Source organism: Antechinus flavipes, chromosome X (assembly GCF_016432865.1).
Source record: "Antechinus flavipes isolate AdamAnt ecotype Samford, QLD, Australia chromosome X, AdamAnt_v2, whole genome shotgun sequence".
Lineage (NCBI taxonomy): Eukaryota > Metazoa > Chordata > Mammalia > Dasyuromorphia > Dasyuridae > Antechinus > Antechinus flavipes.
This window is the reverse complement of record NC_067404.1, coordinates 61,287,786-61,296,338: the sequence shown is the minus strand read 5'-3', so window position 1 is coordinate 61,296,338 and position 8,553 is coordinate 61,287,786. Positions and strand designations below refer to the sequence as shown.

General features: G+C 42.9%; 1 protein-coding gene and 1 long non-coding RNA gene across 2 annotated transcripts in view; both read right to left on the bottom strand.

The window, feature by feature from the left end:
* LOC127543071 (uncharacterized) overlaps window positions 1–4,714 on the bottom strand; it is a 13,844-nt gene extending 9,130 nt beyond the window's left edge. The window contains exon 1 of the long non-coding RNA XR_007949124.1: window positions 4,483–4,714. This is a non-coding gene — a long non-coding RNA (uncharacterized LOC127543071). The remainder of the gene's footprint in view (window positions 1–4,482) is intronic.
* Window positions 1–8,553, bottom strand: part of SH3BGRL (SH3 domain binding glutamate rich protein like) — a 96,206-nt gene that overhangs the window by 66,335 nt on the left and 21,318 nt on the right. The gene's annotated exons all lie outside the window — the stretch shown is intronic.

Genomic DNA, 8,553 nt, shown 5'->3' with positions numbered 1-8,553 from the left:
CTCCCCTCCATTAACCATCAGGAAAATTCTATGGCTCTCCAAGAGGATGACAACCTCAGAAGCGCTCTGGATCGGGGTCATATCTAGGCAACGATGTCCCCAATGCCATATCTAACAACTGATCACAGGAAGACTTCCAGGGAACAGAAGCTACCACCTACTCTGGCAGCCCACTGCACTATGCAGGTTTTTCCTGATATCACCTCTAAACGGGCCCCTTTTGCAACCTCCATCCATTGCTTCCACTTTTGACCTCCAGAGTCAAACAGCAGAAGTCCAGTCCCTGAAATACCTGTAGACAGCTATAATACCTCTACCTCTGCTCCAGACTAAACACACCCCAGTTCCTTCCATCAATCCTCACGTGCCATGATCTCAAGGCCTTTTCATCACCTCAGTCACCCAGCTCAAAACACTCTCTACTTTGCCAATGTTCTTCCTGAAATGTGAAGTGACCGTGACATTCCAGGCATGGCATAATTAGGATAGAGTTCTGTGTGACCTAAGATAGCAATGGTCTCGTCGATTAACACGGTTCAGTGGCTCACAGTGACCTCGCGGGCCCACCCCCAGATCGTTCGGGGACGACAGCCTTTCTCCATCTTGGGAAGCTGAATTTTTTCAAACCCAAGCGTACTTGTGCCTATTCAATTCAATTTCATCTAACTTGGTCCAGTGTCCCAAGCAGACAAGCTCCTTCTGGATCCTAATCCTGCCATCCACCACATTAGCTTTCCCTCCTAGTTTTGGGCCACCTGAAAAACTACAAGTACATTAACTACAACACCTTCATCCACAATATTGATGAAAACGGTAAATAACCCAGGATACAAGGAGGCGCAGTGGATAGAGCACTAGGCATGGAATCAGGAAGCCTTCTCTTCCTGACTTACAATCCGGCCTCATACACTTCCTAGCCGTGTGACTCTGGACAAGTCACTTCACCCTGTTTGTCTGAGTTTCCTCAGCTGTAAAATGAACTGGAGAAAATCCCAAATGGGATCGTGAAGAGTAGGGCACAAATGAAAAAACTCGATGGCAGCAAAAAACCCGGGACCAAGCACAACTAACTAGACTACTCCACTGAAGACCCCCTGCCAAGATTCCATAAACCCATAAATGAATATGCTTTAGGTCCAATCACGTATCTCCTTCTGGACCATGCAACTGTGATATTATCTAATTCATTGTTCTCTATCTTGTACAAAAGAAAACCATGGCAGGCTTTGTCAAATGTTTGGCACTACAATCCATCTTAGCTTTGTCTTCAGCATTCGCTCGATCTATCGGTCAGTCTAACAATCCTGTTCAAAATAATATCAGGGGCTTGCCATGACTTGTTCTTAGTGAAATCACAGCTTCCTCTTCTAGATATCTACTAATCATCCTTCTTAATGAATATCTTCTAGAATTTTTCTAGTCTCCAAAGTCGAGCTGACTGACCAAGCAACTGACCAACAATATTAGCCATTAGTTTATGATCCCTACCTTCTTGAAAAGAAATCTAGGGAAGATACAGAGAGAGATTATCTACCTACTTAGCAAAACCTCTGAAACTGGGGGTCACGGCCCTATATGGGGTCTCGTAACTGAATGTGGCAGCTGTGAAATTAAGACTGATTCTCCATAAATGCAGGATTTGTATACCTTTTTTTCTATCAATATATCTGGGGTTATATAAAAAATTTCTCAGGCGAAAAGGAGTCGTGAGTGGAAGAAAGTGAAGAAGCCCTGCCCTACAGTTCGCAGACTCCGTCTCCTTTCCTTTTTTGAATATGAGAACATTTACCCTTCCCCAATTCTGTGGCATCTCTCCTATTTTCCAGGATTTTACAAAGACCACTGACTGAGTCAGCCTTCCCCACTTTCCCTTTAAGTCTGCTAGGACCTTGACAGTCATACCCAATCCCCTCCTCCAGTTATACAATCATGAACATCGGAGGGGATAGAGCCCTAAGACCATCACATAGTCCATTTTACAGATGAGAAAACTGATACAGAGAGGCCAAACAGTTTGCCCAAAGTTACACAGCCAATCATTAGCTACTATCCCTCTCCTTTTCCTTTGACATTCCTTCAAATCTCTCTGTGTGTGGCTTCTTCCCTCTCCTGTACTCAAGCAAAAGCAGGAGTAGTGCCTTACAGCTTTAGCTACGTGAACCAAGAGATGTGGAGACACCAGAGAGCAGGGATATAGGGAATCCACGCCTACCTGCTTGGAAAGGCGATGTTATTTTCTTATCAGCATATGCTCCCTCCCTTTTAAAAAAGAAATGGGAAGGAAGGAGGGAGAGAGAAACAGAGACAGACAGAGAGACAGAGACAGAGAAAGAAAAAGATAAAGAGAGTGGAGAAAGAAAATGGGAAGAGGAGAGGCAGAGAGAGAAATCATGGAAAAGAAAGAGAGAGACAGAGATAGAGAAACAGATACCCAGAGAAAGACAGAGGGAGAGACAGAAGACAGAGAGAGACCAAGACAGATGGACAGAGAAATTGTGGAGAAGGAGAGACAGGATAGAGAAAGAGAAAGGAGGGAAGAGAGAGAGACTGTCTATCTACTTCAGTCATCTTGTTACCTAAATAATATATGCATTGTTCCACAAATGGCCACCTTTCATCCACTCTACTGAAATCCTGCAGATGATAGGCTGTGTTCCAATCAGACACATAAGTTCCAACAAGTGCTTCCAAGACCTAACAACCATATTCATCTGACAGAACCAAGCTCATGTATCCCTGCTGTTGAGATTCTCTGAGATGTGTTTCCCTTTTCTGAAGAAATCACTAGCCAGGAACCCGGCGAGTGAACAAAACGACTCCCATCAGAGGTTGGCAACCCTACCTCCATGGGATTGTGGTTCCACCTACGTGGGTGCTCACTCCTCCATCCTCTGCCCCTCACGTGACTCCCCACACTGGTGCCTCTCCCACCTGAAGTGTCCATTCTTCCACATAGCTGAGGAATTCCTCTAATTCTCTTAATATTCATACGCATAATATTACTACAATAGGGCCCTAGCATGTTTGGGAGATCTCCTGTGGCAAGCTCACAGAGGTTCTAAACTAGAGTTATTCAGGATGGGCTGGTATCTGTACCAGCAGAAAGAGTATTTCTATGAAGGAGAACACAGAGCCACTGGAGTTGCAGTATACCATCATCCTCCTCCTGCTAGCTCCTCATCCATAACCCCTTTGTCTTGCTATATAAGCAACCCGCTACCTTTCCTGGTCATCCTCGTCCTTGATGGGCTCTTTTACGAGACCTCCCATGCATGTCACCATTGGCACACTATGGCGGCACCATGCATCTTTCCACTGCCTTTTTGGACACCTGAATTTCTATTTTCATAAAGAATTATGATTTGGAAAGGGGAAAATTGATTGTGATACTTTCTTGATGATACCAGTGAATTCTAGCTCCACCTTAGATAATAGTTCCCAAGTATTAAGTAATGCTATATAAGGTCAGTCTAAATAGCACAAACAAATGGGTGAGGGTTAGCAGTTAATTATCCAGTGAATTCAAACAGTACAACAAACCAATCTTAATATCACCAGGTACTCCCCACCCCTAAAAAAGTCTTTCCTTCCATTACTGATCACAAAATAGAAAGTTTTTGATTACATCAAATTAAAAAGCCTTTGTACAAACAAAACTAATGCGAACGAGATTAGAAGGGAAGCGACAAACTGGGAAAACATCTTCACAGTCAAAGGTTCTGATCAAGGCCTCATTTCTAAAATATAGAGAGAATTGACTAATTTAAAAGAAATCAAGCCATTCTCCAATTGATAAATGGTCAAAGGATGTGAACAGACAATTTTCAGAGGATGAAATGAAAGTATTTCCACTCATATGAAAGAGTGTTCCAAATCATTATTGATCAGAGAAATGCAAATCAAGACAACTCTGAGCTACCACTACACACCTGTCAGATTGGCTAAGATGACAGGAAAAAATAATGATGAATGTTGGAGGGAATGAGGGAAAACTGGAATACTGATGCATTGTTGGTGGAGTTGTAAACTGATTCAACCATTCTGTAGAGCAATCTGGAATTATGCCCAAAAAGTTATCAAACTGTGCATACCCTTTGATCCAGCAGTGTTACTACTGGGCTTATATCCCAAAGAGATACTAAAGATGGATGCCCATCAATTGGAGAATGGCTGGGTAAATTGTGGTATATGAATGTTATGGAATATTATTGTTCTGTAAGGAATGACCAGCAGGATGAATACAGAGAGGACTGGCGAGACTTACATGAACTGATGCTGAGTGAAATGAGCAGAACCAGGAGATCATTATATACCTCAATAACAATACTGTTTGAGGATGTATTCTGATGGAAGTGGATCTCTTCGATAAAGAGAGCTTTAATTGATCAAAGATGGACAGAAGCAGCTACACCCAGAGAAAGAACACTGGGAAATGAATATAAACTGTTTGCATTTTTGTTTTTCTTCCCAGGTTATTTCTACCTTCTGAATCCAATTCTCCCTGTGCAACAAGAGAACTGTTCGGTTCTGCACACATATATTGTATCTAGGATATACTGCAACCCATTCAACATGTAAAGGACTGTTTGTCATCTGGGGGAGGGGGTGGAGGGAGGGAGGGGAAAAATCGGAAGAGAAGTGAATGCAAGGGATAATGCTGTAAAAAATTACCCTGGCATGCGTTCTATCAATAAAAAGTTATTTAAAAAAACAAAAAAAAAAAAAAAAAAAAAAACCAAAGAGGCAGATTTCAGTTCATCATGAAGAAAATCTATCACCCAAAATTGTGTAATAATACCCAACATTTATCGGGTTTTTGCTTTGTGCCAGGCACTGTGCTGAGGCTTTACAGCTATTATCTCATTTAGGTCTCACACCGACCCTAGAAGACAGGAGCTGCTATTATCATGCTATATTTATATACTCCATTATATATGGAGTAACTGAGGCAAGCACATTTTGAGTAACCAGCCCAGCATCACACTGCTAGGAAGTGTTCAGGGCTGGATCTGAATTCAGCTTTCCTGATTCCAGATTTCAGACTCTATTGACTGTGCCCTAAAACTTGCAGGGCTGCTTTCTTCACGTGACTGTAAATATTGGAGCAGATGCCAACCAGATGTTAGGGATGCTGCGGAAGAAAGTCTTGCCCCGGGGGGAGGAGTAGATGAGATAATCCCTCTGGCATTTCCTAGCTCTCCTCACAAAATCTACAAAATGTTACTAGATTAATTTTACTGCCTCTACGAATATATTTCCCTTTTATTGTCATGATCCTGATATGGGACAGACATTTAATGAAATGCCTCCTACTTGCAAAAGCCTGGGGCACAAATAGTCAAAGCCCCAAATCCTTGTTCTCAAGAAACCCACGACTGTCCGGTCACGGGAAGACCAAACATATACTAAACTACCTGCATCACAGTGTTTTAGTGAGGAAAGTACTTTGTAAGCTTCAAAGTCTTGGAGAAATGAAAAAGGGGAGTGATTATGAAAAGACAATTTAAAAAGCAGCAGGAGATGTGCGAAGAGACATGCTGACAGATGCTGGAAAAATGAGATGTTGAGAAGAAAAACTGAAAAAAGGCCATTAGAGTTAGCAATTCACATTACTGGTGATCTTAAAGTAAATTCGATGATAATAATAGTAATAACTGACCTTTCCATGCCGTTTAAGGTTTACAAACCACTTTACATAAATCACCTTAAAGCAAATTTGAGAACTGACCTTTCAAGCTGTACAATTACCTGCTCGGACTCCCTTGAGATCACAACAACCTTGGGAGGTAAGTACTTATGGGTGTTATTATGTTCACTTTAAAGATGAGGAAATGGGGCTTAGAGAAACAGAGTGACCTGCCCATGCACGGTCGGCCAGTTAGGGTCAGAAACAGAGTACACTCCACTTCTCCCCAGATTCTAAAAGCAGAATTCTATTACTCTGCCTCTTGAATTGGGGGTGGGGAGAGAAACCAGATTGCAAAGAGGCTGAGGAGCAGATGTCTCCTTTCTTCGCTAGCAGAGACTACTTGTTTGCAAAGTTTACTAATGAGAGAGATGTCAGAAAATAGTTAGCAACTAGAAGGGCTGGCAGGGTCAAAGGCTTGGTTTTCATGTTGCTGAGATACATGAGATCTGTACACGTTTACAGGTAGAGAGGTGAGAGAGCCAGTGAAGTGGGAGAGAAGAAGCAAGGGACCAAAGAAGAAGGGAAGACCCCAGGCAAATGGCCGGTTAACCTAGAAAGGCGGGAAAGTAGAATGGGACTCTTTCTTCTGAAACCCAAAACTAAGAAGAAGAAAGGAGACAGGAAGAAGAGACAGAGACAGAGACAGACAGACAGACAGACACAGAGACAGAGACAGGAGAGAGGAGTAGAGACAGATACAGACAGACGTACAGAGACAGAGACTGACAGAGAGACAGACAGATACAGAGAAGACAAAAAGATACCGAAAGAGACAAAGACGGGAGAGAAGAGAAGGGACAGAAAGACAGACAGAGAGATTCAGACAGATACAGAGACAAAGTGAAAGACCCAGAGAGGCCAGAGATAAGAGAGAGGAGGAGGAGGAGGAGGGAGAGAAAGAGAGAGAGACAGACAGATAGACACAAAGACACAGAGAGAGAGAGAGACAGGGAAAGAGATAGAGAAGAGAAAGAGACACAGAGAGAGAGAGACAGAAACAGACAAGAGAGAAACATGAGAGACAAAGATTAGAGTGCTATACCTAGGTGCCCCAATTTAGTATTGAAGAGAAAACCCAAATTTGAGGAAGAGCAGTCTGGAAGAAAGATGCAGCAAATTAACAAAAATAAACTTGTTAGAGAAAAAAACTGGGAACTCAGAGAGGGGGAGGTCTACCCCAGAGGTCAAAGGTGAAAGAGAGTAAGTAAAATCAAACCCCATTGTAAAGCAGCTGACTCTGCCCAATTCCAGGCCCATACTGACACACAGTTCCATGTCCCCTTCTCCAACAAAGAAAGCCTATCAACCAGGTTTGATCTTTGCCCCACCCTCATGATCCCGGGGGAATTGTTATTGAATCATTTTTCAGTCCCGTCCCACTCTCAATGCCCTCACTGACTTAGTTTTCTTGGCAGACATAACTGGAGTGCTTTGCCATTTCCTTTTCTAGCTCACTTGACAGATGAGGAAACTGAGGCAAACAGGGTGAAGTGACTTACCTAGTATCACACAGCTAAGAAATATCTGAGGCCAAATTTGAACTCAGGAAGAGGAATCTTCCTGACTTCAGCTCTGGCCCTCTATCCACTACTGCACCTAGCTTTCCCTACTGTAGAATCAATAGGGTCCAATCGTAAATTCCAGCCAGCTGCCAGTCCACTATCTCTGAAAAAAAGCCCTGATTGGTGGTTTAGGATTTTAGAACCAAAGATTGCTGATCAGTCATTTTCAATTTCAGAAAATACCCCATCATCTTGTTTTAAACCAAAGCATATGTTGAATACCGAGTACATGTCCAGCTCCATACCATCTGTATGCTTCATAACAAAAGGTTTTGCTGTGAGAAAATTAAGTATTACCAATAGAAGTCACGATTTCCAAAAGGGTAATTTGTACAAGGCAATTACTTCATTAGCACACAATTAGGCCTGCTAAAAGTTCTGTTCCAGCCTGCAAACTGATGAGAGCTCATTTTTTACTTACTTCAAAGTATCGGATTTATCCATGGAGATGAAAGGAGAGGAGCTCTTCCAGACTGAATGCTTTAAAGCTTCCTGACCATGAACACAAACTCGATGTGCAAAACAAGGCACTGGAACAGCTCGCCGGCCTCTCGTCAAGTTATCTGACATTCTCTATCAGCACATCTATTACTTTTGAAATAATAGCTTTTTTATTTTCAAAACATCAACGTTCACCCTGGCAAAACTTTGGCAGCCCGTCTACATAGATGGGACTGGGGTGTCCTTGACTTGGGGAGAGCCGCCCAGGAAGGCAGCTTCTTTTCACCTATTTCAGTCCATGTGATCAACTAAATTCTTCAAGCCTCGTCATCTAGCTACCTGGTCTAATCTCTCTGTACCTCAGAAATCAAGGCAGGACAACCTCCTGTTCCACTCCTGCTTTCGTGGATGCCCCGTCCAAGTAACGTGGTTCGCATTCTAATCGCTAAACCACAGGCAGCCCATGGAAAGAAGCCTCATCCTCCAGATCGGGCAAAGGTTCTGGGGAACAGCACATTGTCCTTGAGGAGCAAAGAGGGACTGGACCAAGTGACAACGGCTGCTCTCTGAGGTCTGGGGCCAGATTTGAGGAAATGGTAGCTAACGTTCAAAAGAAAGAGCCACTCCAATTCTCAAGTTGCACTTCCTTAAAAAGATCTTTGATTTCTCACGGATCTTATCTGGAAGACTCCTGTATCCTAAGAGAAGCAGCCTGATTTTTCTCTCAGGGAAGGAAAAAAAAATCGCATTCAATCCTGCAGGACTCCAGCAAAGTACGAAGCAGGAAAAGCCTTACTAAGCGAATGTACATTTCTGAAGCCGTGCCCTATTCCCCTAGCCTAACAATATTGACAGAGACTC